This window comes from Hoplias malabaricus, chromosome 15, assembly GCF_029633855.1.
Source record: "Hoplias malabaricus isolate fHopMal1 chromosome 15, fHopMal1.hap1, whole genome shotgun sequence".
NCBI classification, from domain to species: Eukaryota; Metazoa; Chordata; class Actinopteri; order Characiformes; family Erythrinidae; genus Hoplias; species Hoplias malabaricus.
Window position 1 is genome coordinate 24699485 of NC_089814.1, and position 25964 is coordinate 24725448.

At 51.7% G+C, this 25964-nt stretch overlaps 68 non-coding genes across 68 annotated transcripts; 23 read left to right on the forward strand and 45 right to left on the reverse strand.

Moving 5' to 3' along the window:
- Positions 1–368: 368 nt before the first annotated feature.
- Positions 369–441, reverse strand: trnav-cac (transfer RNA valine (anticodon CAC)). Its single transcript has one exon. It is a non-coding gene; the product is annotated as a tRNA-Val (tRNA).
- Positions 442–894: 453 nt separating this feature from the next.
- Positions 895–966, forward strand: trnag-ucc (transfer RNA glycine (anticodon UCC)). Its single transcript has one exon. It is a non-coding gene; the product is annotated as a tRNA-Gly (tRNA).
- A 370-nt stretch (positions 967–1336) lies between these two features.
- On the reverse strand, positions 1337–1409 carry trnav-cac (transfer RNA valine (anticodon CAC)). The gene has a single exon. It is a non-coding gene; the product is annotated as a tRNA-Val (tRNA).
- A 453-nt stretch (positions 1410–1862) lies between these two features.
- trnag-ucc (transfer RNA glycine (anticodon UCC)) lies at positions 1863–1934 on the forward strand. The gene has a single exon. It is a non-coding gene; the product is annotated as a tRNA-Gly (tRNA).
- A 623-nt stretch (positions 1935–2557) lies between these two features.
- trnag-ucc (transfer RNA glycine (anticodon UCC)) lies at positions 2558–2629 on the forward strand. The gene has a single exon. It is a non-coding gene; the product is annotated as a tRNA-Gly (tRNA).
- Positions 2630–2718: 89 nt separating this feature from the next.
- trnad-guc (transfer RNA aspartic acid (anticodon GUC)) lies at positions 2719–2790 on the reverse strand. Its single transcript has one exon. It is a non-coding gene; the product is annotated as a tRNA-Asp (tRNA).
- Positions 2791–3696: 906 nt separating this feature from the next.
- On the reverse strand, positions 3697–3769 carry trnav-cac (transfer RNA valine (anticodon CAC)). Its single transcript has one exon. It is a non-coding gene; the product is annotated as a tRNA-Val (tRNA).
- A 614-nt stretch (positions 3770–4383) lies between these two features.
- Positions 4384–4455, reverse strand: trnad-guc (transfer RNA aspartic acid (anticodon GUC)). Its single transcript has one exon. It is a non-coding gene; the product is annotated as a tRNA-Asp (tRNA).
- A 210-nt stretch (positions 4456–4665) lies between these two features.
- trnav-cac (transfer RNA valine (anticodon CAC)) lies at positions 4666–4738 on the reverse strand. The gene has a single exon. It is a non-coding gene; the product is annotated as a tRNA-Val (tRNA).
- Positions 4739–5191: 453 nt separating this feature from the next.
- trnag-ucc (transfer RNA glycine (anticodon UCC)) lies at positions 5192–5263 on the forward strand. The gene has a single exon. It is a non-coding gene; the product is annotated as a tRNA-Gly (tRNA).
- Positions 5264–5352: 89 nt separating this feature from the next.
- trnad-guc (transfer RNA aspartic acid (anticodon GUC)) lies at positions 5353–5424 on the reverse strand. Its single transcript has one exon. It is a non-coding gene; the product is annotated as a tRNA-Asp (tRNA).
- Positions 5425–6330: 906 nt separating this feature from the next.
- trnav-cac (transfer RNA valine (anticodon CAC)) lies at positions 6331–6403 on the reverse strand. Its single transcript has one exon. It is a non-coding gene; the product is annotated as a tRNA-Val (tRNA).
- A 614-nt stretch (positions 6404–7017) lies between these two features.
- trnad-guc (transfer RNA aspartic acid (anticodon GUC)) lies at positions 7018–7089 on the reverse strand. Its single transcript has one exon. It is a non-coding gene; the product is annotated as a tRNA-Asp (tRNA).
- Positions 7090–7298: 209 nt separating this feature from the next.
- Positions 7299–7371, reverse strand: trnav-cac (transfer RNA valine (anticodon CAC)). The gene has a single exon. It is a non-coding gene; the product is annotated as a tRNA-Val (tRNA).
- Positions 7372–7824: 453 nt separating this feature from the next.
- On the forward strand, positions 7825–7896 carry trnag-ucc (transfer RNA glycine (anticodon UCC)). The gene has a single exon. It is a non-coding gene; the product is annotated as a tRNA-Gly (tRNA).
- An 89-nt stretch (positions 7897–7985) lies between these two features.
- Positions 7986–8057, reverse strand: trnad-guc (transfer RNA aspartic acid (anticodon GUC)). Its single transcript has one exon. It is a non-coding gene; the product is annotated as a tRNA-Asp (tRNA).
- Positions 8058–8267: 210 nt separating this feature from the next.
- trnav-cac (transfer RNA valine (anticodon CAC)) lies at positions 8268–8340 on the reverse strand. Its single transcript has one exon. It is a non-coding gene; the product is annotated as a tRNA-Val (tRNA).
- Positions 8341–8793: 453 nt separating this feature from the next.
- trnag-ucc (transfer RNA glycine (anticodon UCC)) lies at positions 8794–8865 on the forward strand. Its single transcript has one exon. It is a non-coding gene; the product is annotated as a tRNA-Gly (tRNA).
- An 89-nt stretch (positions 8866–8954) lies between these two features.
- trnad-guc (transfer RNA aspartic acid (anticodon GUC)) lies at positions 8955–9026 on the reverse strand. The gene has a single exon. It is a non-coding gene; the product is annotated as a tRNA-Asp (tRNA).
- A 209-nt stretch (positions 9027–9235) lies between these two features.
- trnav-cac (transfer RNA valine (anticodon CAC)) lies at positions 9236–9308 on the reverse strand. Its single transcript has one exon. It is a non-coding gene; the product is annotated as a tRNA-Val (tRNA).
- A 453-nt stretch (positions 9309–9761) lies between these two features.
- On the forward strand, positions 9762–9833 carry trnag-ucc (transfer RNA glycine (anticodon UCC)). Its single transcript has one exon. It is a non-coding gene; the product is annotated as a tRNA-Gly (tRNA).
- An 89-nt stretch (positions 9834–9922) lies between these two features.
- On the reverse strand, positions 9923–9994 carry trnad-guc (transfer RNA aspartic acid (anticodon GUC)). Its single transcript has one exon. It is a non-coding gene; the product is annotated as a tRNA-Asp (tRNA).
- Positions 9995–10203: 209 nt separating this feature from the next.
- Positions 10204–10276, reverse strand: trnav-cac (transfer RNA valine (anticodon CAC)). The gene has a single exon. It is a non-coding gene; the product is annotated as a tRNA-Val (tRNA).
- Positions 10277–10729: 453 nt separating this feature from the next.
- Positions 10730–10801, forward strand: trnag-ucc (transfer RNA glycine (anticodon UCC)). The gene has a single exon. It is a non-coding gene; the product is annotated as a tRNA-Gly (tRNA).
- An 89-nt stretch (positions 10802–10890) lies between these two features.
- trnad-guc (transfer RNA aspartic acid (anticodon GUC)) lies at positions 10891–10962 on the reverse strand. Its single transcript has one exon. It is a non-coding gene; the product is annotated as a tRNA-Asp (tRNA).
- A 209-nt stretch (positions 10963–11171) lies between these two features.
- On the reverse strand, positions 11172–11244 carry trnav-cac (transfer RNA valine (anticodon CAC)). Its single transcript has one exon. It is a non-coding gene; the product is annotated as a tRNA-Val (tRNA).
- Positions 11245–11697: 453 nt separating this feature from the next.
- trnag-ucc (transfer RNA glycine (anticodon UCC)) lies at positions 11698–11769 on the forward strand. Its single transcript has one exon. It is a non-coding gene; the product is annotated as a tRNA-Gly (tRNA).
- Positions 11770–11858: 89 nt separating this feature from the next.
- Positions 11859–11930, reverse strand: trnad-guc (transfer RNA aspartic acid (anticodon GUC)). Its single transcript has one exon. It is a non-coding gene; the product is annotated as a tRNA-Asp (tRNA).
- A 209-nt stretch (positions 11931–12139) lies between these two features.
- On the reverse strand, positions 12140–12212 carry trnav-cac (transfer RNA valine (anticodon CAC)). The gene has a single exon. It is a non-coding gene; the product is annotated as a tRNA-Val (tRNA).
- Positions 12213–12665: 453 nt separating this feature from the next.
- trnag-ucc (transfer RNA glycine (anticodon UCC)) lies at positions 12666–12737 on the forward strand. Its single transcript has one exon. It is a non-coding gene; the product is annotated as a tRNA-Gly (tRNA).
- Positions 12738–12826: 89 nt separating this feature from the next.
- On the reverse strand, positions 12827–12898 carry trnad-guc (transfer RNA aspartic acid (anticodon GUC)). The gene has a single exon. It is a non-coding gene; the product is annotated as a tRNA-Asp (tRNA).
- A 209-nt stretch (positions 12899–13107) lies between these two features.
- trnav-cac (transfer RNA valine (anticodon CAC)) lies at positions 13108–13180 on the reverse strand. The gene has a single exon. It is a non-coding gene; the product is annotated as a tRNA-Val (tRNA).
- Positions 13181–13633: 453 nt separating this feature from the next.
- trnag-ucc (transfer RNA glycine (anticodon UCC)) lies at positions 13634–13705 on the forward strand. The gene has a single exon. It is a non-coding gene; the product is annotated as a tRNA-Gly (tRNA).
- An 89-nt stretch (positions 13706–13794) lies between these two features.
- trnad-guc (transfer RNA aspartic acid (anticodon GUC)) lies at positions 13795–13866 on the reverse strand. Its single transcript has one exon. It is a non-coding gene; the product is annotated as a tRNA-Asp (tRNA).
- Positions 13867–14075: 209 nt separating this feature from the next.
- On the reverse strand, positions 14076–14148 carry trnav-cac (transfer RNA valine (anticodon CAC)). The gene has a single exon. It is a non-coding gene; the product is annotated as a tRNA-Val (tRNA).
- Positions 14149–14601: 453 nt separating this feature from the next.
- Positions 14602–14673, forward strand: trnag-ucc (transfer RNA glycine (anticodon UCC)). Its single transcript has one exon. It is a non-coding gene; the product is annotated as a tRNA-Gly (tRNA).
- Positions 14674–14762: 89 nt separating this feature from the next.
- Positions 14763–14834, reverse strand: trnad-guc (transfer RNA aspartic acid (anticodon GUC)). Its single transcript has one exon. It is a non-coding gene; the product is annotated as a tRNA-Asp (tRNA).
- Positions 14835–15043: 209 nt separating this feature from the next.
- Positions 15044–15116, reverse strand: trnav-cac (transfer RNA valine (anticodon CAC)). Its single transcript has one exon. It is a non-coding gene; the product is annotated as a tRNA-Val (tRNA).
- Positions 15117–15569: 453 nt separating this feature from the next.
- trnag-ucc (transfer RNA glycine (anticodon UCC)) lies at positions 15570–15641 on the forward strand. Its single transcript has one exon. It is a non-coding gene; the product is annotated as a tRNA-Gly (tRNA).
- Positions 15642–15730: 89 nt separating this feature from the next.
- On the reverse strand, positions 15731–15802 carry trnad-guc (transfer RNA aspartic acid (anticodon GUC)). Its single transcript has one exon. It is a non-coding gene; the product is annotated as a tRNA-Asp (tRNA).
- A 209-nt stretch (positions 15803–16011) lies between these two features.
- trnav-cac (transfer RNA valine (anticodon CAC)) lies at positions 16012–16084 on the reverse strand. Its single transcript has one exon. It is a non-coding gene; the product is annotated as a tRNA-Val (tRNA).
- A 453-nt stretch (positions 16085–16537) lies between these two features.
- On the forward strand, positions 16538–16609 carry trnag-ucc (transfer RNA glycine (anticodon UCC)). Its single transcript has one exon. It is a non-coding gene; the product is annotated as a tRNA-Gly (tRNA).
- Positions 16610–16698: 89 nt separating this feature from the next.
- Positions 16699–16770, reverse strand: trnad-guc (transfer RNA aspartic acid (anticodon GUC)). Its single transcript has one exon. It is a non-coding gene; the product is annotated as a tRNA-Asp (tRNA).
- A 209-nt stretch (positions 16771–16979) lies between these two features.
- On the reverse strand, positions 16980–17052 carry trnav-cac (transfer RNA valine (anticodon CAC)). Its single transcript has one exon. It is a non-coding gene; the product is annotated as a tRNA-Val (tRNA).
- Positions 17053–17505: 453 nt separating this feature from the next.
- trnag-ucc (transfer RNA glycine (anticodon UCC)) lies at positions 17506–17577 on the forward strand. Its single transcript has one exon. It is a non-coding gene; the product is annotated as a tRNA-Gly (tRNA).
- Positions 17578–17666: 89 nt separating this feature from the next.
- On the reverse strand, positions 17667–17738 carry trnad-guc (transfer RNA aspartic acid (anticodon GUC)). Its single transcript has one exon. It is a non-coding gene; the product is annotated as a tRNA-Asp (tRNA).
- Positions 17739–17947: 209 nt separating this feature from the next.
- trnav-cac (transfer RNA valine (anticodon CAC)) lies at positions 17948–18020 on the reverse strand. The gene has a single exon. It is a non-coding gene; the product is annotated as a tRNA-Val (tRNA).
- Positions 18021–18473: 453 nt separating this feature from the next.
- trnag-ucc (transfer RNA glycine (anticodon UCC)) lies at positions 18474–18545 on the forward strand. Its single transcript has one exon. It is a non-coding gene; the product is annotated as a tRNA-Gly (tRNA).
- A 370-nt stretch (positions 18546–18915) lies between these two features.
- On the reverse strand, positions 18916–18988 carry trnav-cac (transfer RNA valine (anticodon CAC)). Its single transcript has one exon. It is a non-coding gene; the product is annotated as a tRNA-Val (tRNA).
- A 453-nt stretch (positions 18989–19441) lies between these two features.
- trnag-ucc (transfer RNA glycine (anticodon UCC)) lies at positions 19442–19513 on the forward strand. The gene has a single exon. It is a non-coding gene; the product is annotated as a tRNA-Gly (tRNA).
- An 89-nt stretch (positions 19514–19602) lies between these two features.
- Positions 19603–19674, reverse strand: trnad-guc (transfer RNA aspartic acid (anticodon GUC)). The gene has a single exon. It is a non-coding gene; the product is annotated as a tRNA-Asp (tRNA).
- A 209-nt stretch (positions 19675–19883) lies between these two features.
- trnav-cac (transfer RNA valine (anticodon CAC)) lies at positions 19884–19956 on the reverse strand. The gene has a single exon. It is a non-coding gene; the product is annotated as a tRNA-Val (tRNA).
- A 453-nt stretch (positions 19957–20409) lies between these two features.
- Positions 20410–20481, forward strand: trnag-ucc (transfer RNA glycine (anticodon UCC)). Its single transcript has one exon. It is a non-coding gene; the product is annotated as a tRNA-Gly (tRNA).
- An 89-nt stretch (positions 20482–20570) lies between these two features.
- trnad-guc (transfer RNA aspartic acid (anticodon GUC)) lies at positions 20571–20642 on the reverse strand. Its single transcript has one exon. It is a non-coding gene; the product is annotated as a tRNA-Asp (tRNA).
- Positions 20643–20851: 209 nt separating this feature from the next.
- Positions 20852–20924, reverse strand: trnav-cac (transfer RNA valine (anticodon CAC)). The gene has a single exon. It is a non-coding gene; the product is annotated as a tRNA-Val (tRNA).
- Positions 20925–21377: 453 nt separating this feature from the next.
- On the forward strand, positions 21378–21449 carry trnag-ucc (transfer RNA glycine (anticodon UCC)). The gene has a single exon. It is a non-coding gene; the product is annotated as a tRNA-Gly (tRNA).
- An 89-nt stretch (positions 21450–21538) lies between these two features.
- Positions 21539–21610, reverse strand: trnad-guc (transfer RNA aspartic acid (anticodon GUC)). The gene has a single exon. It is a non-coding gene; the product is annotated as a tRNA-Asp (tRNA).
- A 209-nt stretch (positions 21611–21819) lies between these two features.
- On the reverse strand, positions 21820–21892 carry trnav-cac (transfer RNA valine (anticodon CAC)). Its single transcript has one exon. It is a non-coding gene; the product is annotated as a tRNA-Val (tRNA).
- A 453-nt stretch (positions 21893–22345) lies between these two features.
- On the forward strand, positions 22346–22417 carry trnag-ucc (transfer RNA glycine (anticodon UCC)). The gene has a single exon. It is a non-coding gene; the product is annotated as a tRNA-Gly (tRNA).
- Positions 22418–22787: 370 nt separating this feature from the next.
- Positions 22788–22860, reverse strand: trnav-cac (transfer RNA valine (anticodon CAC)). The gene has a single exon. It is a non-coding gene; the product is annotated as a tRNA-Val (tRNA).
- A 453-nt stretch (positions 22861–23313) lies between these two features.
- Positions 23314–23385, forward strand: trnag-ucc (transfer RNA glycine (anticodon UCC)). The gene has a single exon. It is a non-coding gene; the product is annotated as a tRNA-Gly (tRNA).
- An 89-nt stretch (positions 23386–23474) lies between these two features.
- trnad-guc (transfer RNA aspartic acid (anticodon GUC)) lies at positions 23475–23546 on the reverse strand. Its single transcript has one exon. It is a non-coding gene; the product is annotated as a tRNA-Asp (tRNA).
- Positions 23547–23755: 209 nt separating this feature from the next.
- trnav-cac (transfer RNA valine (anticodon CAC)) lies at positions 23756–23828 on the reverse strand. Its single transcript has one exon. It is a non-coding gene; the product is annotated as a tRNA-Val (tRNA).
- Positions 23829–24281: 453 nt separating this feature from the next.
- trnag-ucc (transfer RNA glycine (anticodon UCC)) lies at positions 24282–24353 on the forward strand. The gene has a single exon. It is a non-coding gene; the product is annotated as a tRNA-Gly (tRNA).
- Positions 24354–24442: 89 nt separating this feature from the next.
- trnad-guc (transfer RNA aspartic acid (anticodon GUC)) lies at positions 24443–24514 on the reverse strand. The gene has a single exon. It is a non-coding gene; the product is annotated as a tRNA-Asp (tRNA).
- A 209-nt stretch (positions 24515–24723) lies between these two features.
- Positions 24724–24796, reverse strand: trnav-cac (transfer RNA valine (anticodon CAC)). The gene has a single exon. It is a non-coding gene; the product is annotated as a tRNA-Val (tRNA).
- Positions 24797–25249: 453 nt separating this feature from the next.
- On the forward strand, positions 25250–25321 carry trnag-ucc (transfer RNA glycine (anticodon UCC)). Its single transcript has one exon. It is a non-coding gene; the product is annotated as a tRNA-Gly (tRNA).
- Positions 25322–25691: 370 nt separating this feature from the next.
- Positions 25692–25764, reverse strand: trnav-cac (transfer RNA valine (anticodon CAC)). The gene has a single exon. It is a non-coding gene; the product is annotated as a tRNA-Val (tRNA).
- Positions 25765–25964: the final 200 nt, after the last annotated feature.

Here is a 25964-nt window from a genome sequence, read left to right on the forward strand (position 1 = left end):
CACTTTAAAACACGTTTCTCCAACAGCTGCCACGGTTTGCGAAGCGAATTGTTTTGCAAATCTACATAGCGCAAGAAAATCACCTTTCTCCCCGTCGGGGAATCGAACCCCGGTCTTCCGCGTAACAGGCGGAGATACTGTCCACTATACTAACGAGGACGACTGCGCAGGGCCAGTGGGGCTGTGGGAGAACCACCACTACGAAAGCATGGACGACACTTTGAACGAATTCCTTTAGGCTGCACTTAGTCCTGTTTTTTTTCTTTTGATATCAGCTAAAATTGGCCAAATCCTAAGACCTTGAAAATAAAAGCCACAGAGGTCAAGACGAGGATTAAACGGCTAGCAAAGAGAAGAGAGGCGCCTTGTGTTTCTGCCCGGCATCGATCCGGGGACCTTTCGCGTGTGAGGCGAACGTGATAACCACTACACTACAGAAACCAGCCGCTGAGCAAACAGACAGTCTCCCGTTCGGCTCATGGTGGACAGTCACATGGCACTTCGACATTCCGGAGAACCCAAACAGACTGGAGGGGCAGCCGCATTGCTTTTATTTGGAAAATAAAAGCCACACAAGTCAAGACGAGGATTAAACAGGTAGCAAAGAGAAGAGACGCTAATCCTGGCTTTAGTAAGCCTTGCGTTTCCGCCCGGCATCGATCCGGGGACCTTTCGCGTGTTAGGCAAACGTGATAACCACTACACTACAGAAACCAGCCGCTGGCCAAACAGACAGTCTGCCGTTCGGGTCATGGTGGACAGTGACATGGCACTTCGACATTACGGAGAACCCAAACAGCCTGGAGGGGCAGCCACGGCTTAACGCGGATCATAATAGGACTTCAAGCAATGACGTTCGTGCAAACGGCCTAGGTCCAGCTTCTGCCCGCTGTGGCGTTGGTGGTATAGTGGTGAGCATAGCTGCCTTCCAAGCAGTTGACCCGGGTTTGATTCCCGGCCAACGCATTCACTTTAAAACACGTTTCTCCAACAGCTGCAACGGTTTGCGAAGCGAATTGTTTTGCAAATCTACATAGCGCAAGAAAATCACCTTTCTCCCAGTCGGGGAATCGAACCCCGGTCTTCCGCGTGACAGGCGGAGATACTGTCCACTATACTAATGAGGACGACTGCGCAGGGCCAGTGGGGCTGTGGGAGAACCACCACTACGAAAGCATGGACGACACTTTGAACGAATTCCTTTAGGCTGCACTTAGTCCTGTTTTTTTTCTTTTGATATCAGCTAAAATTGGCCAAATCCTAAGACCTTGAAAATAAAAGCCACAGAGGTCAAGACGAGGATTAAACGGCTAGCAAAGAGAAGAGAGGCGCCTTGTGTTTCTGCCCGGCATCGATCCGGGGACCTTTCGCGTGTGAGGCGAACGTGATAACCACTACACTACAGAAACCAGCCGCTGAGCAAACAGACAGTCTCCCGTTCGGCTCATGGTGGACAGTCACATGGCACTTCGACATTCCGGAGAACCCAAACAGACTGGAGGGGCAGCCGCATTGCTTTTATTTGGAAAATAAAAGCCACACAAGTCAAGACGAGGATTAAACAGGTAGCAAAGAGAAGAGACGCTAATCCTGGCTTTAGTAAGCCTTGCGTTTCCGCCCGGCATCGATCCGGGGACCTTTCGCGTGTTAGGCAAACGTGATAACCACTACACTACAGAAACCAGCCGCTGGCCAAACAGACAGTCTGCCGTTCGGGTCATGGTGGACAGTGACATGGCACTTCGACATTACGGAGAACCCAAACAGCCTGGAGGGGCAGCCACGGCTTAACGCGGATCATAATAGGACTTCAAGCAATGACGTTCGTGCAAACGGCCTAGGTCCAGCTTCTGCCCGCTGTGGCGTTGGTGGTATAGTGGTGAGCATAGCTGCCTTCCAAGCAGTTGACCCGGGTTTGATTCCCGGCCAACGCATTCACTTTAAAACACGTTTCTCCAACAGCTGCAACGGTTTGCGAAGCGAATTGTTTTGCAAATCTACATAGCGCAAGAAAATCACCTTTCTCCCAGTCGGGGAATCGAACCCCGGTCTTCCGCGTGACAGGCGGAGATACTGTCCACTATACTAACGAGGACGACTGCGCTGGGCCAGTGGGGCTGTGGGAGAACCACCACTACGAAAGCATGGACGACACTTTGAACGAATTCCTTTAGGCTGCACTTAGTCCTGTTTTTTTTCTTTTGATATCAGCTAAAATTGGCCAGATCCTAAGACCTTGAAAATAAAAGCCACAGAGGTCAAGACGAGGATTAAACGGCTAGCAAAGAGAAGAGACGCGCCTTGTGTTTCTGCCCGGCATCGATCCAGGGACCTTTCGCGTGTGAGGCGAACGTGATAACCACTACACTACAGAAACCAGCCGCTGGCCAAACAGACAGTCTGCCGTTCGGGTCATGGTGGACAGTGACATGGCACTTCGACATTACGGAGAACCTAAACAGCCTGGAGGGGCAGCCACGGCTTAACGCGGATCATAATAGGACTTCAAGCAATGACGTTCGTGCAAACGGCCTAGGTCCAGCTTCCGCCCGCTGTGGCGTTGGTGGTATAGTGGTGAGCATAGCTGCCTTCCAAGCAGTTGACCCGGGTTCGATTCCCGGCCAACGCATTCACTTTAAAACACGTTTCTCCAACAGCTGCCACGGTTTGCGAAGCGAATTGTTTTGCAAATCTACATAGCGCAAGAAAATCACCTTTCTCCCCGTCGGGGAATCGAACCCCGGTCTTCCGCGTGACAGGCGGAGATACTGTCCACTATACTAACGAGGACGACTGCGCAGGGCCAGTGGGGCTGTGGGAGAACCACCACTACGAAAGCATGGACGACACTTTGAACGAATTCCTTTAGGCTGCACTTAGTCCTGTTTTTTTTTCTTTTGATATCAGCTAAAATTGGCCAAATCCTAAGACCTTGAAAATAAAAGCCACAGAGGTCAAGACGAGGATTAAACGGCTAGCAAAGAGAAGAGACGCGCCTTGTGTTTCTGCCCAGCATCGATCCGGGGACCTTTCGCGTGTGTGGCGAACGTGATAACCACTACACTACAGAAACCAGCCGCTGGCCAAACAGACAGTCTGCCGTTCGGGTCATGGTGGACAGTGACATGGCACTTCGACATTACGGAGAACCCAAACAGCCTGGAGGGGCAGCCACGGCTTAACGCGGATCATAATAGGACTTCAAGCAATGACGTTCGTGCAAACGGCCTAGGTCCAGCTTCCGCCCGCTGTGGCGTTGGTGGTATAGTGTTGAGCATAGCTGCCTTCCAAGCAGTTGACCCGGGTTCGATTCCCGGCCAACGCATTCACTTTAAAACACGTTTCTCCAACAGCTGCAACGGTTTGCGAAGCGAATTGTTTTGCAAATCTACATAGCGCAAGAAAATCACCTTTCTCCCCGTCGGGGAAACGAACCCCGGTCTTCCGCGTGACAGGCGGAGATACTGTCCACTATACTAACGAGGACGACTGCGCTGGGCCAGTGGGGCTGTGGGAGAACCACCACTACGAAAGCATGGACGACACTTTGAACGAATTCCTTTAGGCTGCACTTAGTCCTGTTTTTTTTTCTTTTGATATCAGCTAAAATTGGCCAAATCCTAAGACCTTGAAAATAAAAGCCACAGAGGTCAAGACGAGGATTAAACGGCTAGCAAAGAGAAGAGACGCGCCTTGTGTTTCTGCCCGGCATCGATCCGGGGACCTTTCGCGTGTGAGGCGAACGTGATAACCACTACACTACAGAAACCAGCCGCTGAGCAATCAGACAGTCTCCCGTTCGGCTCATGGTGGACAGTCACATGGCACTTCGACATTCCGGAGAACCCAAACAGACTGGAGGGGCAGCCGCATTGCTTTTATTTGGAAAATAAAAGCCACACAAGTCAAGACGAGGATTAAACAGGTAGCAAAGAGAAGAGACGCTAATCCTGGCTTTAGTAAGCCTTGCGTTTCCGCCCGGCATCGATCCGGGGACCTTTCGCGTGTTAGGCAAACGTGATAACCACTACACTACAGAAACCAGCCGCTGGCCAAACAGACAGTCTGCCGTTCGGGTCATGGTGGACAGTGACATGGCACTTCGACATTACGGAGAACCCAAACAGCCTGGAGGGGCAGCCACGGCTTAACGCGGATCATAATAGGACTTCAAGCAATGACGTTCGTGCAAACGGCCTAGGTCCAGCTTCCGCCCGCTGTGGCGTTGGTGGTATAGTGGTGAGCATAGCTGCCTTCCAAGCAGTTGACCCGGGTTCGATTCCCGTCCAACGCATTCACTTTAAAACACGTTTCTCCAACAGCTGCCACGGTTTGCGAAGCGAATTGTTTTGCAAATCTACATAGCGCAAGAAAATCACCTTTCTCCCCGTCGGGGAATCGAACCCCGGTCTTCCGCGTGACAGGCGGAGATACTGTCCACTATACTAACGAGGACGACTGCGCAGGGCCAGTGGGGCTGTGGGAGAACCACCACTACGAAAGCATGGACGACACTTTGAACGAATTCCTTTAGGCTGCACTTAGTCCTGTTTTTTTTTCTTTTGATATCAGCTAAAATTGGCCAAATCCTAAGACCTTGAAAATAAAAGCCACAGAGGTCAAGACGAGGATTAAACGGCTAGCAAAGAGAAGAGACGCGCCTTGTGTTTCTGCCCGGCATCGATCCGGGGACCTTTCGCGTGTGAGGCGAACGTGATAACCACTACACTACAGAAACCAGCCGCTGAGCAATCAGACAGTCTCCCGTTCGGCTCATGGTGGACAGTCACATGGCACTTCGACATTCCGGAGAACCCAAACAGACTGGAGGGGCAGCCGCATTGCTTTTATTTGGAAAATAAAAGCCACACAAGTCAAGACGAGGATTAAACAGGTAGCAAAGAGAAGAGACGCTAATCCTGGCTTTAGTAAGCCTTGTGTTTCCGCCCGGCATCGATCCGGGGACCTTTCGCGTGTTAGGCAAACGTGATAACCACTACACTACAGAAACCAGCCGCTGGCCAAACAGACAGTCTGCCGTTCGGGTCATGGTGGACAGTGACATGGCACTTCGACATTACGGAGAACCCAAACAGCCTGGAGGGGCAGCCACAGCTTAACGCGGATCATAATAGGACTTCAAGCAATGACGTTCGTGCAAACGGCCTAGGTCCAGCTTCTGCCCGCTGTGGCGTTGGTGGTATAGTGGTGAGCATAGCTGCCTTCCAAGCAGTTGACCCGGGTTCGATTCCCGGCCAACGCATTCACTTTAAAACACGTTTCTCCAACAGCTGCCACGGTTTGCGAAGCGAATTGTTTTGCAAATCTACATAGCGCAAGAAAATCACCTTTCTCCCCGTCGGGGAATCGAACCCCGGTCTTCCGCGTGACAGGCGGAGATACTGTCCACTATACTAACGAGGACGACTGCGCTGGGCCAGTGGGGCTGTGGGAGAACCACCACTACGAAAGCATGGACGACACTTTGAACGAATTCCTTTAGGCTGCACTTAGTCCTGTTTTTTTTTCTTTTGATATCAGCTAAAATTGGCCAAATCCTAAGACCTTGAAAATAAAAGCCACAGAGGTCAAGACGAGGATTAAACGGCTAGCAAAGAGAAGAGACGCGCCTTGTGTTTCTGCCCAGCATCGATCCGGGGACCTTTCGCGTGTGAGGCGAACGTGATAACCACTACACTACAGAAACCAGCCGCTGACCAAACAGACAGTCTGCCGTTCGGGTCATGGTGGACAGTGACATGGCACTTCGACATTACGGAGAACCCAAACAGCCTGGAGGGGCAGCCACGGCTTAACGCAGATCATGATAGGACTTCAAGCAATGACGTTCGTGCAAACGGCCTAGGTCCAGCTTCCGCCCGCTGTGGCGTTGGTGGTATAGTGTTGAGCATAGCTGCCTTCCAAGCAGTTGACCCGGGTTCGATTCCCGGCCAACGCATTCACTTTAAAACACGTTTCTCCAACAGCTGCAACGGTTTGCGAAGCGAATTGTTTTGCAAATCTACATAGCGCAAGAAAATCACCTTTCTCCCCGTCGGGGAAACGAACCCCGGTCTTCCGCGTGACAGGCGGAGATACTGTCCACTATACTAACGAGGACGACTGCGCTGGGCCAGTGGGGCTGTGGGAGAACCACCACTACGAAAGCATGGACGACACTTTGAACGAATTCCTTTAGGCTGCACTTAGTCCTGTTTTTTTTTCTTTTGATATCAGCTAAAATTGGCCAAATCCTAAGACCTTGAAAATAAAAGCCACAGAGGTCAAGACGAGGATTAAACGGCTAGCAAAGAGAAGAGACGCGCCTTGTGTTTCTGCCCGGCATCGATCCGGGGACCTTTCGCGTGTGAGGCGAACGTGATAACCACTACACTACAGAAACCAGCCGCTGAGCAATCAGACAGTCTCCCGTTCGGCTCATGGTGGACAGTCACATGGCACTTCGACATTCCGGAGAACCCAAACAGACTGGAGGGGCAGCCGCATTGCTTTTATTTGGAAAATAAAAGCCACACAAGTCAAGACGAGGATTAAACAGGTAGCAAAGAGAAGAGACGCTAATCCTGGCTTTAGTAAGCCTTGCGTTTCCGCCCGGCATCGATCCGGGGACCTTTCGCGTGTTAGGCAAACGTGATAACCACTACACTACAGAAACCAGCCGCTGGCCAAACAGACAGTCTGCCGTTCGGGTCATGGTGGACAGTGACATGGCACTTCGACATTACGGAGAACCCAAACAGCCTGGAGGGGCAGCCACGGCTTAACGCGGATCATAATAGGACTTCAAGCAATGACGTTCGTGCAAACGGCCTAGGTCCAGCTTCCGCCCGCTGTGGCGTTGGTGGTATAGTGGTGAGCATAGCTGCCTTCCAAGCAGTTGACCCGGGTTCGATTCCCGTCCAACGCATTCACTTTAAAACACGTTTCTCCAACAGCTGCCACGGTTTGCGAAGCGAATTGTTTTGCAAATCTACATAGCGCAAGAAAATCACCTTTCTCCCCGTCGGGGAATCGAACCCCGGTCTTCCGCGTGACAGGCGGAGATACTGTCCACTATACTAACGAGGACGACTGCGCAGGGCCAGTGGGGCTGTGGGAGAACCACCACTACGAAAGCATGGACGACACTTTGAACGAATTCCTTTAGGCTGCACTTAGTCCTGTTTTTTTTCTTTTGATATCAGCTAAAATTGGCCAAATCCTAAGACCTTGAAAATAAAAGCCACAGAGGTCAAGACGAGGATTAAACGGCTAGCAAAGAGAAGAGACGCGCCTTGTGTTTCTGCCCGGCATCGATCCGGGGACCTTTCGCGTGTGAGGCGAACGTGATAACCACTACACTACAGAAACCAGCCGCTGAGCAAACAGACAGTCTCCCGTTCGGCTCATGGTGGACAGTCACATGGCACTTCGACATTCCGGAGAACCCAAACAGACTGGAGGGGCAGCCGCATTGCTTTTATTTGGAAAATAAAAGCCACACAAGTCAAGACGAGGATTAAACAGGTAGCAAAGAGAAGAGACGCTAATCCTGGCTTTAGTAAGCCTTGCGTTTCCGCCCGCCATCGATCCGGGGACCTTTCGCGTGTTAGGCAAACGTGATAACCACTACACTACAGAAACGAGCCGCTGGCCAAACAGACAGTCTGCCGTTCGGGTCATGGTGGACAGTGACATGGCACTTCGACATTACGGAGAACCCAAACAGCCTGGAGGGGCAGCCACAGCTTAACGCGGATCATAATAGGACTTCAAGCAATGACGTTCGTGCAAACGGCCTAGGTCCAGCTTCTGCCCGCTGTGGCGTTGGTGGTATAGTGGTGAGCATAGCTGCCTTCCAAGCAGTTGACCCGGGTTCGATTCCCGGCCAACGCATTCACTTTAAAACACGTTTCTCCAACAGCTGCCACGGTTTGCGAAGCGAATTGTTTTGCAAATCTACATAGCGCAAGAAAATCACCTTTCTCCCCGTCGGGGAATCGAACCCCGGTCTTCCGCGTGACAGGCGGAGATACTGTCCACTATACTAACGAGGACGACTGCGCAGGGCCAGTGGGGCTGTGGGAGAACCACCACTACGAAAGCATGGACGACACTTTGAACGAATTCCTTTAGGCTGCACTTAGTCCTGTTTTTTTTTCTTTTGATATCAGCTAAAATTGGCCAAATCCTAAGACCTTGAAAATAAAAGCCACAGAGGTCAAGACGAGGATTAAACGGCTAGCAAAGAGAAGAGACGCGCCTTGTGTTTCTGCCCGGCATCGATCCGGGGACCTTTCGCGTGTGAGGCGAACGTGATAACCACTACACTACAGAAACCAGCCGCTGAGCAAACAGACAGTCTCCCGTTCGGCTCATGGTGGACAGTCACACGGCACTTCGACATTCCGGAGAACCCAAACAGACTGGAGGGGCAGCCGCATTGCTTTTATTTGGAAAATAAAAGCCACACAAGTCAAGACGAGGATTAAACAGGTAGCAAAGAGAAGAGACGCTAATCCTGGCTTTAGTAAGCCTTGCGTTTCCGCCCGGCATCGATACGGGGACCTTTCGCGTGTTAGGCAAACGTGATAACCACTACACTACAGAAACCAGCCGCTGGCCAAACAGACAGTCTGCCGTTCGGGTCATGGTGGACAGTGACATGGCACTTCGACATTACGGAGAACCCAAACAGCCTGGAGGGGCAGCCACGGCTTAACGCGGATCATAATAGGACTTCAAGCAATGACGTTCGTGCAAACGGCCTAGGTCCAGCTTCCGCCCGCTGTGGCGTTGGTGGTATAGTGGTGAGCATAGCTGCCTTCCAAGCAGTTGACCCGGGTTCGATTCCCGGCCAACGCATTCACTTTAAAACACGTTTCTCCAACAGCTGCCACGGTTTGCGAAGCGAATTGTTTTGCAAATCTACATAGCGCAAGAAAATCACCTTTCTCCCCGTCGGGGAATCGAACCCCGGTCTTCCGCGTGACAGGCGGAGATACTGTCCACTATACTAACGAGGACGACTGCACAGGGCCAGTGGGGCTGTGGGAGAACCACCACTACGAAAGCATGGACGACACTTTGAACGAATCCCTTTAGGCTGCACTTAGTCCTGTTTTTTTTCTTTTGATATCAGCTAAAATTGGCCAAATCCTAAGACCTTGAAAATAAAAGCCACAGAGGTCAAGACGAGGGTTAAACGGCTAGCAAAGAGAAGAGACGCGCCTTGTGTTTCTGCCCGGCATCGATCCGGGGACCTTTCGCGTGTGAGGCGAACGTGATAACCACTACACTACAGAAACCAGCCGCTGAGCAAACAGACAGTCTCCCGTTCGGCTCATGGTGGACAGTCACATGGCACTTCGACATTCCGGAGAACCCAAACAGACTGGAGGGGCAGCCGCATTGCTTTTATTTGGAAAATAAAAGCCACACAAGTCAAGACGAGGATTAAACAGGTAGCAAAGAGAAGAGACGCTAATCCTGGCTTTAGTAAGCCTTGCGTTTCCGCCCGGCATCGATCCGGGGACCTTTCGCGTGTTAGGCAAACGTGATAACCACTACACTACAGAAACCAGCCGCTGGCCAAACAGACAGTCTGCCGTTCGGGTCATGGTGGACAGTGACATGGCACTTCGACATTACGGAGAACCCAAACAGCCTGGAGGGGCAGCCACGGCTTAACGCGGATCATAATAGGACTTCAAGCAATGACGTTCGTGCAAACGGCCTAGGTCCAGCTTCCGCCCGCTGTGGCGTTGGTGGTATAGTGGTGAGCATAGCTGCCTTCCAAGCAGTTGACCCGGGTTCGATTCCCGGCCAATGCATTCACTTTAAAACACGTTTCTCCAACAGCTGCCACGGTTTGCGAAGCGAATTGTTTTGCAAATCTACATAGCGCAAGAAAATCACCTTTCTCCCCGTCGGGGAATCGAACCCCGGTCTTCCGCGTGACAGGCGGAGATACTGTCCACTATACTAACGAGGACGACTGCGCAGGGCCAGTGGGGCTGTGGGAGAACCACCACTACGAAAGCATGGACGACACTTTGAACGAATTCCTTTAGGCTGCACTTAGTCCTGTTTTTTTTCTTTTGATATCAGCTAAAATTGGCCAAATCCTAAGACCTTGAAAATAAAAGCCACAGAGGTCAAGACGAGGATTAAACGGCTAGCAAAGAGAAGAGACGCGCCTTGTGTTTCTGCCCGGCATCGATCCGGGGACCTTTCGCGTGTGAGGCGAACGTGATAACCACTACACTACAGAAACCAGCCGCTGAGCAAACAGACAGTCTCCCGTTCGGCTCATGGTGGACAGTCACATGGCACTTCGACATTCCGGAGAACCCAAACAGACTGGAGGGGCAGCCGCATTGCTTTTATTTGGAAAATAAAAGCCACACAAGTCAAGACGAGGATTAAACAGGTAGCAAAGAGAAGAGACGCTAATCCTGGCTTTAGTAAGCCTTGCGTTTCCGCCCGGCATCGATACGGGGACCTTTCGCGTGTTAGGCAAACGTGATAACCACTACACTACAGAAACCAGCCGCTGGCCAAACAGACAGTCTGCCGTTCGGGTCATGGTGGACAGTGACATGGCACTTCGACATTACGGAGAACCCAAACAGCCTGGAGGGGCAGCCACGGCTTAACGCGGATCATAATAGGACTTCAAGCAATGACGTTCGTGCAAACGGCCTAGGTCCAGCTTCCGCCCGCTGTGGCGTTGGTGGTATAGTGGTGAGCATAGCTGCCTTCCAAGCAGTTGACCCGGGTTCGATTCCCGGCCAACGCATTCACTTTAAAACACGTTTCTCCAACAGCTGCCACGGTTTGCGAAGCGAATTGTTTTGCAAATCTACATAGCGCAAGAAAATCACCTTTCTCCCCGTCGGGGAATCGAACCCCGGTCTTCCGCGTGACAGGCGGAGATACTGTCCACTATACTAACGAGGACGACTGCACAGGGCCAGTGGGGCTGTGGGAGAACCACCACTACGAAAGCATGGACGACACTTTGAACGAATCCCTTTAGGCTGCACTTAGTCCTGTTTTTTTTCTTTTGATATCAGCTAAAATTGGCCAAATCCTAAGACCTTGAAAATAAAAGCCACAGAGGTCAAGACGAGGATTAAACGGCTAGCAAAGAGAAGAGACGCGCCTTGTGTTTCTGCCCGGCATCGATCCGGGGACCTTTCGCGTGTGAGGCGAACGTGATAACCACTACACTACAGAAACCAGCCGCTGAGCAAACAGACAGTCTCCCGTTCGGCTCATGGTGGACAGTCACATGGCACTTCGACATTCCGGAGAACCCAAACAGACTGGAGGGGCAGCCGCATTGCTTTTATTTGGAAAATAAAAGCCACACAAGTCAAGACGAGGATTAAACAGGTAGCAAAGAGAAGAGACGCTAATCCTGGCTTTAGTAAGCCTTGCGTTTCCGCCCGGCATCGATCCGGGGACCTTTCGCGTGTTAGGCAAACGTGATAACCACTACACTACAGAAACCAGCCGCTGGCCAAACAGACAGTCTGCCGTTCGGGTCATGGTGGACAGTGACATGGCACTTCGACATTACGGAGAACCCAAACAGCCTGGAGGGGCAGCCACGGCTTAACGCGGATCATAATAGGACTTCAAGCAATGACGTTCGTGCAAACGGCCTAGGTCCAGCTTCCGCCCGCTGTGGCGTTGGTGGTATAGTGGTGAGCATAGCTGCCTTCCAAGCAGTTGACCCGGGTTCGATTCCCGGCCAACGCATTCACTTTAAAACACGTTTCTCCAACAGCTGCCACGGTTTGCGAAGCGAATTGTTTTGCAAATCTACATAGCGCAAGAAAATCACCTTTCTCCCCGTCGGGGAATCGAACCCCGGTCTTCCGCGTGACAGGCGGAGATACTGTCCACTATACTAACGAGGACGACTGCGCAGGGCCAGTGGGGCTGTGGGAGAACCACCACTACGAAAGCATGGACGACACTTTGAACGAATTCCTTTAGGCTGCACTTAGTCCTGTTTTTTTTCTTTTGATATCAGCTAAAATTGGCCAAATCCTAAGACCTTGAAAATAAAAGCCACAGAGGTCAAGACGAGGATTAAACGGCTAGCAAAGAGAAGAGACGCGCCTTGTGTTTCTGCCCGGCATCGATCCGGGGACCTTTCGCGTGTGAGGCGAACGTGATAACCACTACACTACAGAAACCAGCCGCTGAGCAAACAGACAGTCTCCCGTTCGGCTCATGGTGGACAGTCACATGGCACTTCGACATTCCGGAGAACCCAAACAGACTGGAGGGGCAGCCGCATTGCTTTTATTTGGAAAATAAAAGCCACACAAGTCAAGACGAGGATTAAACAGGTAGCAAAGAGAAGAGACGCTAATCCTGGCTTTAGTAAGCCTTGCGTTTCCGCCCGGCATCGATCCGGGGACCTTTCGCGTGTTAGGCAAACGTGATAACCACTACACTACAGAAACCAGCCGCTGGCAAAACAGACAGTCTGCCGTTCGGGTCATGGTGGACAGTGACATGGCACTTCGACATTACGGAGAACCCAAACAGCCTGGAGGGGCAGCCACGGCTTAACGCGGATCATAATAGGACTTCAAGCAATGACGTTCGTGCAAACGGCCTAGGTCCAGCTTCCGCCCGCTGTGGCGTTGGTGGTATAGTGGTGAGCATAGCTGCCTTCCAAGCAGTTGACCCGGGTTCGATTCCCGGCCAACGCATTCACTTTAAAACACGTTTCTCCAACAGCTGCCACGGTTTGCGAAGCGAATTGTTTTGCAAATCTACATAGCGCAAGAAAATCACCTTTCTCCCCGTCGGGGAATCGAACCCCGGTCTTCCGCGTGACAGGCGGAGATACTGTCCACTATACTAACGAGGACGACTGCGCAGGGCCAGTGGGGCTGTGGGAGAACCACCACTACGAAAGCATGGACGACACTTTGAACGAATTCCTTTAGGCTGCACTTAGTCCTGTTTTTTTTCTTTTGATATCAGCTAAAATTGGCCAAATCCTAAGACCTTGAAAATAAAAGCCACAGAGGTCAAGACGAGGATTAAACGGCTAGCAAAGAGAAGAGACGCGCCTTGTGTTTCTGCCCGGCATCGATCCGGGGACCTTTCGCGTGTGAGGCGAACGTGATAACCACTACACTACAGAAACCAGCCGCTGAGCAAACAGACAGTCTCCCGTTCGGCTCATGGTGGACAGTCACATGGCACTTCGACATTCCGGAGAACCCAAACAGACTGGAGGGGCAGCCGCATTGCTTTTATTTGGAAAATAAAAGCCACACAAGTCAAGACGAGGATTAAACAGGTAGCAAAGAGAAGAGACGCTAATCCTGGCTTTAGTAAGCCTTGCGTTTCCGCCCGGCATCGATCCGGGGACCTTTCGCGTGTTAGGCAAACGTGATAACCACTACACTACAGAAACCAGCCGCTGGCCAAACAGACAGTCTGCCGTTCGGGTCATGGTGGACAGTGACATGGCACTTCGACATTACGGAGAACCCAAACAGCCTGGAGGGGCAGCCACGGCTTAACGCGGATCATAATAGGACTTCAAGCAATGACGTTCGTGCAAACGGCCTAGGTCCAGCTTCCGCCCGCTGTGGCGTTGGTGGTATAGTGGTGAGCATAGCTGCCTTCCAAGCAGTTGACCCGGGTTCGATTCCCGGCCAACGCATTCACTTTAAAACACGTTTCTCCAACAGCTGCCACGGTTTGCGAAGCGAATTGTTTTGCAAATCTACATAGCGCAAGAAAATCACCTTTCTCCCCGTCGGGGAATCGAACCCCGGTCTTCCGCGTGACAGGCGGAGATACTGTCCACTATACTAACGAGGACGACTGCGCAGGGCCAGTGGGGCTGTGGGAGAACCACCACTACGAAAGCATGGACGACACTTTGAACGAATTCCTTTAGGCTGCACTTAGTCCTGTTTTTTTTCTTTTGATATCAGCTAAAATTGGCCAAATCCTAAGACCTTGAAAATAAAAGCCACAGAGGTCAAGACGAGGATTAAACGGCTAGCAAAGAGAAGAGACGCGCCTTGTGTTTCTGCCCGGCATCGATCCGGGGACCTTTCGCGTGTGAGGCGAACGTGATAACCACTACACTACAGAAACCAGCCGCTGAGCAAACAGACAGTCTCCCGTTCGGCTCATGGTGGACAGTCACATGGCACTTCGACATTCCGGAGAACCCAAACAGACTGGAGGGGCAGCCGCATTGCTTTTATTTGGAAAATAAAAGCCACACAAGTCAAGACGAGGATTAAACAGGTAGCAAAGAGAAGAGACGCTAATCCTGGCTTTAGTAAGCCTTGCGTTTCCGCCCGGCATCGATCCGGGGACCTTTCGCGTGTTAGGCAAACGTGATAACCACTACACTACAGAAACCAGCCGCTGGCCAAACAGACAGTCTGCCGTTCGGGTCATGGTGGACAGTGACATGGCACTTCGACATTACGGAGAACCCAAACAGCCTGGAGGGGCAGCCACGGCTTAACGCGGATCATAATAGGACTTCAAGCAATGACGTTCGTGCAAACGGCCTAGGTCCAGCTTCCGCCCGCTGTGGCGTTGGTGGTATAGTGGTGAGCATAGCTGCCTTCCAAGCAGTTGACCCGGGTTCGATTCCCGGCCAACGCATTCACTTTAAAACACGTTTCTCCAACAGCTGCCACGGTTTGCGAAGCGAATTGTTTTGCAAATCTACATAGCGCAAGAAAATCACCTTTCTCCCCGTCGGGGAATCGAACCCCGGTCTTCCGCGTGACAGGCGGAGATACTGTCCACTATACTAACGAGGACGACTGCGCAGGGCCAGTGGGGCTGTGGGAGAACCACCACTACGAAAGCATGGACGACACTTTGAACGAATCCCTTTAGGCTGCACTTAGTCCTGTTTTTTTTCTTTTGATATCAGCTAAAATTGGCCAAATCCTAAGACCTTGAAAATAAAAGCCACAGAGGTCAAGACGAGGGTTAAACGGCTAGCAAAGAGAAGAGACGCGCCTTGTGTTTCTGCCCGGCATCGATCCGGGGACCTTTCGCGTGTGAGGCGAACGTGATAACCACTACACTACAGAAACCAGCCGCTGAGCAAACAGACAGTCTCCCGTTCGGCTCATGGTGGACAGTCACATGGCACTTCGACATTCCGGAGAACCCAAACAGACTGGAGGGGCAGCCGCATTGCTTTTATTTGGAAAATAAAAGCCACACAAGTCAAGACGAGGATTAAACAGGTAGCAAAGAGAAGAGACGCTAATCCTGGCTTTAGTAAGCCTTGCGTTTCCGCCCGGCATCGATCCGGGGACCTTTCGCGTGTTAGGCAAACGTGATAACCACTACACTACAGAAACCAGCCGCTGGCCAAACAGACAGTCTGCCGTTCGGGTCATGGTGGACAGTGACATGGCACTTCGACATTACGGAGAACCCAAACAGCCTGGAGGGGCAGCCACGGCTTAACGCGGATCATAATAGGACTTCAAGCAATGACGTTCGTGCAAACGGCCTAGGTCCAGCTTCCGCCCGCTGTGGCGTTGGTGGTATAGTGGTGAGCATAGCTGCCTTCCAAGCAGTTGACCCGGGTTCGATTCCCGGCCAACGCATTCACTTTAAAACACGTTTCTCCAACAGCTGCCACGGTTTGCGAAGCGAATTGTTTTGCAAATCTACATAGCGCAAGAAAATCACCTTTCTCCCCGTCGGGGAATCGAACCCCGGTCTTCCGCGTGACAGGCGGAGATACTGTCCACTATACTAACGAGGACGACTGCGCAGGGCCAGTGGGGCTGTGGGAGAACCACCACTACGAAAGCATGGACGACACTTTGAACGAATTCCTTTAGGCTGCACTTAGTCCTGTTTTTTTTCTTTTGATATCAGCTAAAATTGGCCAAATCCTAAGACCTTGAAAATAAAAGCCACAGAGGTCAAGACGAGGATTAAACGGCTAGCAAAGAGAAGAGACGCGCCTTGTGTTTCTGCCCGGCATCGATCCGGGGACCTTTCGCGTGTGAGGCGAACGTGATAACCACTACACTACAGAAACCAGCCGCTGAGCAAACAGACAGTCTCCCGTTCGGCTCATGGTGGACAGTCACATGGCACTTCGACATTCCGGAGAACCCAAACAGACTGGAGGGGCAGCCGCATTGCTTTTATTTGGAAAATAAAAGCCACACAAGTCAAGACGAGGATTAAACAGGTAGCAAAGAGAAGAGACGCTAATCCTGGCTTTAGTAAGCCTTGCGTTTCCGCCCGGCATCGATCCGGGGACCTTTCGCGTGTTAGGCAAACGTGATAACCACTACACTACAGAAACCAGCCGCTGGCCAAACAGACAGTCTGCCGTTCGGGTCATGGTGGACAGTGACATGGCACTTCGACATTACGGAGAACCCAAACAGCCTGGAGGGGCAGCCACGGCTTAACGCGGATCATAATAGGACTTCAAGCAATGACGTTCGTGCAAACGGCCTAGGTCCAGCTTCCGCCCGCTGTGGCGTTGGTGGTATAGTGGTGAGCATAGCTGCCTTCCAAGCAGTTGACCCGGGTTCGATTCCCGGCCAACGCATTCACTTTAAAACACGTTTCTCCAACAGCTGCCACGGTTTGCGAAGCGAATTGTTTTGCAAATCTACATAGCGCAAGAAAATCACCTTTCTCCCCGTCGGGGAATCGAACCCCGGTCTTCCGCGTGACAGGCGGAGATACTGTCCACTATACTAACGAGGACGACTGCGCAGGGCCAGTGGGGCTGTGGGAGAACCACCACTACGAAAGCATGGACGACACTTTGAACGAATCCCTTTAGGCTGCACTTAGTCCTGTTTTTTTTCTTTTGATATCAGCTAAAATTGGCCAAATCCTAAGACCTTGAAAATAAAAGCCACAGAGGTCAAGACGAGGGTTAAACGGCTAGCAAAGAGAAGAGACGCGCCTTGTGTTTCTGCCCGGCATCGATCCGGGGACCTTTCGCGTGTGAGGCGAACGTGATAACCACTACACTACAGAAACCAGCCGCTGAGCAAACAGACAGTCTCCCGTTCGGCTCATGGTGGACAGTCACATGGCACTTCGACATTCCGGAGAACCCAAACAGACTGGAGGGGCAGCCGCATTGCTTTTATTTGGAAAATAAAAGCCACACAAGTCAAGACGAGGATTAAACAGGTAGCAAAGAGAAGAGACGCTAATCCTGGCTTTAGTAAGCCTTGCGTTTCCGCCCGGCATCGATCCGGGGACCTTTCGCGTGTTAGGCAAACGTGATAACCACTACACTACAGAAACCAGCCGCTGGCCAAACAGACAGTCTGCCGTTCGGGTCATGGTGGACAGTGACATGGCACTTCGACATTACGGAGAACCCAAACAGCCTGGAGGGGCAGCCACGGCTTAACGCGGATCATAATAGGACTTCAAGCAATGACGTTCGTGCAAACGGCCTAGGTCCAGCTTCCGCCCGCTGTGGCGTTGGTGGTATAGTGGTGAGCATAGCTGCCTTCCAAGCAGTTGACCCGGGTTCGATTCCCGGCCAACGCATTCACTTTAAAACACGTTTCTCCAACAGCTGCCACGCTTTGCGAAGCGAATTGTTTTGCAAATCTACATAGCGCAAGAAAATCACCTTTCTCCCCGTCGGGGAATCGAACCCCGGTCTTCCGCGTGACAGGCGGAGATACTGTCCACTATACTAACGAGGACGACTGCGCAGGGCCAGTGGGGCTGTGGGAGAACCACCACTACGAAAGCATGGACGACACTTTGAACGAATTCCTTTAGGCTGCACTTAGTCCTGTTTTTTTTCTTTTGATATCAGCTAAAATTGGCCAAATCCTAAGACCTTGAAAATAAAAGCCACAGAGGTCAAGACGAGGATTAAACGGCTAGCAAAGAGAAGAGACGCGCCTTGTGTTTCTGCCCGGCATCGATCCGGGGACCTTTCGCGTGTGAGGCGAACGTGATAACCACTACACTACAGAAACCAGCCGCTGAGCAAACAGACAGTCTCCCGTTCGGCTCATGGTGGACAGTCACATGGCACTTCGACATTCCGGAGAACCCAAACAGACTGGAGGGGCAGCCGCATTGCTTTTATTTGGAAAATAAAAGCCACACAAGTCAAGACGAGGATTAAACAGGTAGCAAAGAGAAGAGACGCTAATCCTGGCTTTAGTAAGCCTTGCGTTTCCGCCCGGCATCGATCCGGGGACCTTTCGCGTGTTAGGCAAACGTGATAACCACTACACTACAGAAACCAGCCGCTGGCCAAACAGACAGTCTGCCGTTCGGGTCATGGTGGACAGTGACATGGCACTTCGACATTACGGAGAACCCAAACAGCCTGGAGGGGCAGCCACGGCTTAACGCGGATCATAATAGGACTTCAAGCAATGACGTTCGTGCAAACGGCCTAGGTCCAGCTTCCGCCCGCTGTGGCGTTGGTGGTATAGTGGTGAGCATAGCTGCCTTCCAAGCAGTTGACCCGGGTTCGATTCCCGGCCAACGCATTCACTTTAAAACACGTTTCTCCAACAGCTGCCACGCTTTGCGAAGCGAATTGTTTTGCAAATCTACATAGCGCAAGAAAATCACCTTTCTTCCCGTCGGGGAATCGAACCCCGGTCTTCCGCGTGACAGGCGGAGATACTGTCCACTATACTAACGAGGACGACTGCGCAGGGCCAGTGGGGCTGTGGGAGAACCACCACTACGAAAGCATGGACGACACTTTGAACGAATTCCTTTAGGCTGCACTTAGTCCTGTTTTTTTTCTTTTGATATCAGCTAAAATTGGCCAAATCCTAAGACCTTGAAAATAAAAGCCACAGAGGTCAAGACGAGGATTAAACGGCTAGCAAAGAGAAGAGACGCGCCTTGTGTTTCTGCCCGGCATCGATCCGGGGACCTTTCGCGTGTGAGGCGAACGTGATAACCACTACACTACAGAAACCAGCCGCTGAGCAAACAGACAGTCTCCCGTTCGGCTCATGGTGGACAGTCACATGGCACTTCGACATTCCGGAGAACCCAAACAGACTGGAGGGGCAGCCGCATTGCTTTTATTTGGAAAATAAAAGCCACACAAGTCAAGACGAGGATTAAACAGGTAGCAAAGAGAAGAGACGCTAATCCTGGCTTTAGTAAGCCTTGCGTTTCCGCCCGGCATCGATCCGGGGACCTTTCGCGTGTTAGGCAAACGTGATAACCACTACACTACAGAAACCAGCCGCTGGCCAAACAGACAGTCTGCCGTTCGGGTCATGGTGGACAGTGACATGGCACTTCGACATTACGGAGAACCCAAACAGCCTGGAGGGGCAGCCACGGCTTGACGCGGATCATAATAGGACTTCAAGCAATGACGTTCGTGCAAACGGCCTAGGTCCAGCTTCCGCCCGCTGTGGCGTTGGTGGTATAGTGGTGAGCATAGCTGCCTTCCAAGCAGTTGACCCGGGTTCGATTCCCGGCCAACGCATTCACTTTAAAACACGTTTCTCCAACAGCTGCCACGCTTTGCGAAGCGAATTGTTTTGCAAATCTACATAGCGCAAGAAAATCACCTTTCTCCCCGTCGGGGAATCGAACCCCGGTCTTCCGCGTGACAGGCGGAGATACTGTCCACTATACTAACGAGGACGACTGCGCAGGGCCAGTGGGGCTGTGGGAGAACCACCACTACGAAAGCATGGACGACACTTTGAACGAATTCCTTTAGGCTGCACTTAGTCCTGTTTCTTTTCTTTTGATATCAGCTAAAATTGGCCAAATCCTAAGACCTTGAAAATAAAAGCCACAGAGGTCAAGACGAGGATTAAACGGCTAGCAAAGAGAAGAGACGCGCCTTGTGTTTCTGCCCGGCATCGATCCGGGGACCTTTCGCGTGTGAGGCGAACGTGATAACCACTACACTACAGAAACCAGCCGCTGAGCAAACAGACAGTCTCCCGTTCGGCTCATGGTGGACAGTCACATGGCACTTCGACATTCCGGAGAACCCAAACAGACTGGAGGGGCAGCCGCATTGCTTTTATTTGGAAAATAAAAGCCACACAAGTCAAGACGAGGATTAAACAGGTAGCAAAGAGAAGAGACGCTAATCCTGGCTTTAGTAAGCCTTGCGTTTCCGCCCGGAATCGATCCGGGGACCTTTCGCGTGTTAGGCAAACGTGATAACCACTACACTACAGAAACCAGCCGCTGGCCAAACAGACAGTCTGCCGTTCGGGTCATGGTGGACAGTGACATGGCACTTCGACATTACGGAGAACCCAAACAGCCTGGAGGGGCAGCCACGGCTTGACGCGGATCATAATAGGACTTCAAGCAATGACGTTCGTGCAAACGGCCTAGGTCCAGCTTCCGCCCGCTGTGGCGTTGGTGGTATAGTGGTGAGCATAGCTGCCTTCCAAGCAGTTGACCCGGGTTCGATTCCCGGCCAACGCATTCACTTTAAAACACGTTTCTCCAACAGCTGCCACGGTTTGCGAAGCGAATTGTTTTGCAAATCTACATAGCGCAAGAAAATCACCTTTCTCCCCGTCGGGGAATCGAACCCCGGTCTTCCGCGTGACAGGCGGAGATACTGTCCACTATACTAACGAGGACGACTGCGCAGGGCCAGTGGGGCTGTGGGAGAACCACCACTACGAAAGCATGGACGACACTTTGAACGAATTCCTTTAGGCTGCACTTAGTCCTGTTTTTTTTCTTTTGATATCAGCTAAAATTGGCCAAATCCTAAGACCTTGAAAATAAAAGCCACAGAGGTCAAGACGAGGATTAAACGGCTAGCAAAGAGAAGAGACGCGCCTTATGTTTCTGCCCGGCATCGATCCGGGGACCTTTCGCGTGTGAGGCGAACGTGATAACCACTACACTACAGAAACCAGCCGCTGAGCAAACAGACAGTCTCCCGTTCGGCTCATGGTGGACAGTCACATGGCACTTCGACATTCCGGAGAACCCAAACAGACTGGAGGGGCAGCCGCATTGCTTTTATTTGGAAAATAAAAGCCACACAAGTCAAGACGAGGATTAAACAGGTAGCAAAGAGAAGAGACGCTAATCCTGGCTTTAGTAAGCCTTGCGTTTCCGCCCGGCATCGATCCGGGGACCTTTCGCGTGTTAGGCAAACGTGATAACCACTACACTACAGAAACCAGCCGCTGGCCAAACAGACAGTCTGCCGTTCGGGTCATGGTGGACAGTGACATGGCACTTCGACATTACGGAGAACCCAAACAGCCTGGAGGGGCAGCCACGGCTTAACGCGGATCATAATAGGACTTCAAGCAATGACGTTCGTGCAAACGGCCTAGGTCCAGCTTCCGCCCGCTGTGGCGTTGGTGGTATAGTGGTGAGCATAGCTGCCTTCCAAGCAGTTGACCCGGGTTCGATTCCCGGCCAACGCATTCACTTTAAAACACGTTTCTCCAACAGCTGCCACGCTTTGCGAAGCGAATTGTTTTGCAAATCTACATAGCGCAAGAAAATCACCTTTCTCCCCGTCGGGGAATCGAACCCCGGTCTTCCGCGTGACAGGCGGAGATACTGTCCACTATACTAACGAGGACGACTGCGCAGGGCCAGTGGGGCTGTGGGAGAACCACCACTACGAAAGCATGGACGACACTTTGAACGAATTCCTTTAGGCTGCACTTAGTCCTGTTTTTTTTCTTTTGATATCAGCTAAAATTGGCCAAATCCTAAGACCTTGAAAATAAAAGCCACAGAGGTCAAGACGAGGATTAAACGGCTAGCAAAGAGAAGAGACGCGCCTTGTGTTTCTGCCCGGCATCGATCCGGGGACCTTTCGCGTGTGAGGCGAACGTGATAACCACTACACTACAGAAACCAGCCGCTGAGCAAACAGACAGTCTCCCGTTCGGCTCATGGTGGACAGTCACATGGCACTTCGACATTCCGGAGAACCCAAACAGACTGGAGGGGCAGCCGCATTGCTTTTATTTGGAAAATAAAAGCCACACAAGTCAAGACGAGGATTAAACAGGTAGCAAAGAGAAGAGACGCTAATCCTGGCTTTAGTAAGCCTTGCGTTTCCGCCCGGCATCGATCCGGGGACCTTTCGCGTGTTAGGCAAACGTGATAACCACTACACTACAGAAACCAGCCGCTGGCCAAACAGACAGTCTGCCGTTCGGGTCATGGTGGACAGTGACATGGCACTTCGACATTACGGAGAACCCAAACAGCCTGGAGGGGCAGCCACGGCTTAACGCGGATCATAATAGGACTTCAAGCAATGACGTTCGTGCAAACGGCCTAGGTCCAGCTTCCGCCCGCTGTGGCGTTGGTGGTATAGTGGTGAGCATAGCTGCCTTCCAAGCAGTTGACCCGGGTTCGATTCCCGGCCAACGCATTCACTTTAAAACACGTTTCTCCAACAGCTGCCACGCTTTGCGAAGCGAATTGTTTTGCAAATCTACATAGCGCAAGAAAATCACCTTTCTTCCCGTCGGGGAATCGAACCCCGGTCTTCCGCGTGACAGGCGGAGATACTGTCCACTATACTAACGAGGACGACTGCGCAGGGCCAGTGGGGCTGTGGGAGAACCACCACTACGAAAGCATGGACGACACTTTGAACGAATTCCTTTAGGCTGCACTTAGTCCTGTTTTTTTTCTTTTGATATCAGCTAAAATTGGCCAAATCCTAAGACCTTGAAAATAAAAGCCACAGAGGTCAAGACGAGGATTAAACGGCTAGCAAAGAGAAGAGACGCGCCTTGTGTTTCTGCCCGGCATCGATCCGGGGACCTTTCGCGTGTGAGGCGAACGTGATAACCACTACACTACAGAAACCAGCCGCTGAGCAAACAGACAGTCTCCCGTTCGGCTCATGGTGGACAGTCACATGGCACTTCGACATTCCGGAGAACCCAAACAGACTGGAGGGGCAGCCGCATTGCTTTTATTTGGAAAATAAAAGCCACACAAGTCAAGACGAGGATTAAACAGGTAGCAAAGAGAAGAGACGCTAATCCTGGCTTTAGTAAGCCTTGCGTTTCCGCCCGGCATCGATCCGGGGACCTTTCGCGTGTTAGGCAAACGTGATAACCACTACACTACAGAAACCAGCCGCTGGCCAAACAGACAGTCTGCCGTTCGGGTCATGGTGGACAGTGACATGGCACTTCGACATTACGGAGAACCCAAACAGCCTGGAGGGGCAGCCACGGCTTGACGCGGATCATAATAGGACTTCAAGCAATGACGTTCGTGCAAACGGCCTAGGTCCAGCTTCCGCCCGCTGTGGCGTTGGTGGTATAGTGGTGAGCATAGCTGCCTTCCAAGCAGTTGACCCGGGTTCGATTCCCGGCCAACGCATTCACTTTAAAACACGTTTCTCCAACAGCTGCCACGCTTTGCGAAGCGAATTGTTTTGCAAATCTACATAGCGCAAGAAAATCACCTTTCTCCCCGTCGGGGAATCGAACCCCGGTCTTCCGCGTGACAGGCGGAGATACTGTCCACTATACTAACGAGGACGACTGCGCAGGGCCAGTGGGGCTGTGGGAGAACCACCACTACGAAAGCATGGACGACACTTTGAACGAATTCCTTTAGGCTGCACTTAGTCCTGTTTCTTTTCTTTTGATATCAGCTAAAATTGGCCAAATCCTAAGACCTTGAAAATAAAAGCCACAGAGGTCAAGACGAGGATTAAACGGCTAGCAAAGAGAAGAGACGCGCCTTGTGTTTCTGCCCGGCATCGATCCGGGGACCTTTCGCGTGTGAGGCGAACGTGATAACCACTACACTACAGAAACCAGCCGCTGAGCAAACAGACAGTCTCCCGTTCGGCTCATGGTGGACAGTCACATGGCACTTCGACATTCCGGAGAACCCAAACAGACTGGAGGGGCAGCCGCATTGCTTTTATTTGGAAAATAAAAGCCACACAAGTCAAGACGAGGATTAAACAGGTAGCAAAGAGAAGAGACGCTAATCCTGGCTTTAGTAAGCCTTGCGTTTCCGCCCGGAATCGATCCGGGGACCTTTCGCGTGTTAGGCAAACGTGATAACCACTACACTACAGAAACCAGCCGCTGGCCAAACAGACAGTCTGCCGTTCGGGTCATGGTGGACAGTGACATGGCACTTCGACATTACGGAGAACCCAAACAGCCTGGAGGGGCAGCCACGGCTTGACGCGGATCATAATAGGACTTCAAGCAATGACGTTCGTGCAAACGGCCTAGGTCCAGCTTCCGCCCGCTGTGGCGTTGGTGGTATAGTGGTGAGCATAGCTGCCTTCCAAGCAGTTGACCCGGGTTCGATTCCCGGCCAACGCATTCACTTTAAAACACGTTTCTCCAACAGCTGCCACGGTTTGCGAAGCGAATTGTTTTGCAAATCTACATAGCGCAAGAAAATCACCTTTCTCCCCGTCGGGGAATCGAACCCCGGTCTTCCGCGTGACAGGCGGAGATACTGTCCACTATACTAACGAGGACGACTGCGCAGGGCCAGTGGGGCTGTGGGAGAACCACCACTACGAAAGCATGGACGACACTTTGAACGAATTCCTTTAGGCTGCACTTAGTCCTGTTTTTTTTCTTTTGATATCAGCTAAAATTGGCCAAATCCTAAGACCTTGAAAATAAAAGCCACAGAGGTCAAGACGAGGATTAAACGGCTAGCAAAGAGAAGAGACGCGCCTTATGTTTCTGCCCGGCATCGATCCGGGGACCTTTCGCGTGTGAGGCGAACGTGATAACCACTACACTACAGAAACCAGCCGCTGAGCAAACAGACAGTCTCCCGTTCGGCTCATGGTGGACAGTCACATGGCACTTCGACATTCCGGAGAACCCAAACAGACTGGAGGGGCAGCCGCATTGCTTTTATTTGGAAAATAAAAGCCACACAAGTCAAGACGAGGATTAAACAGGTAGCAAAGAGAAGAGACGCTAATCCTGGCTTTAGTAAGCCTTGCGTTTCCGCCCGGCATCGATCCGGGGACCTTTCGCGTGTTAGGCAAACGTGATAACCACTACACTACAGAAACCAGCCGCTGGCCAAACAGACAGTCTGCCGTTCGGGTCATGGTGGACAGTGACATGGCACTTCGACATTACGGAGAACCCAAACAGCCTGGAGGGGCAGCCACGGCTTAACGCGGATCATAATAGGACTTCAAGCAATGACGTTCGTGCAAACAGCCTAGGTCCAGCTTCCGCCCGCTGTGGCGTTGGTGGTATAGTGGTGAGCATAGCTGCCTTCCAAGCAGTTGACCCGGGTTCGATTCCCGGCCAACGCATTCACTTTAAAACACGTTTCTCCAACAGCTGCCACGGTTTGCGAAGCGAATTGTTTTGCAAATCTACATAGCGCAAGAAAATCACCTTTCTCCCCGTCGGGGAATCGAACCCCGGTCTTCTGCGTGACAGGCGGAGATACTGTCCACTATACTAACGAGGACGACTGCGCAGGGCCAGTGGGGCTGTGGGAGAACCACCACTACGAAAGCATGGACGACACTTTGAACGAATTCCTTTAGGCTGCACTTAGTCCTGTTTTTTTTCTTTTGATATCAGCTAAAATTGGCCAAATCCTAAGACCTTGAAAATAAAAGCCACAGAGGTCAAGACGAGGATTAAACGGCTAGCAAAGAGAAGAGACGCGCCTTGTGTTTCTGCCCGGCATCGATCCGGGGACCTTTCGCGTGTGAGGCGAACGTGATAACCACTACACTACAGAAACCAGCCGCTGAGCAAACAGACAGTCTCCCGTTCGGCTCATGGTGGACAGTCACATGGCACTTCGACATTCCGGAGAACCCAAACAGACTGGAGGGGCAGCCGCATTGCTTTTATTTGGAAAATAAAAGCCACACAAGTCAAGACGAGGATTAAACAGGTAGCAAAGAGAAGAGACGCTAATCCTGGCTTTAGTAAGCCTTG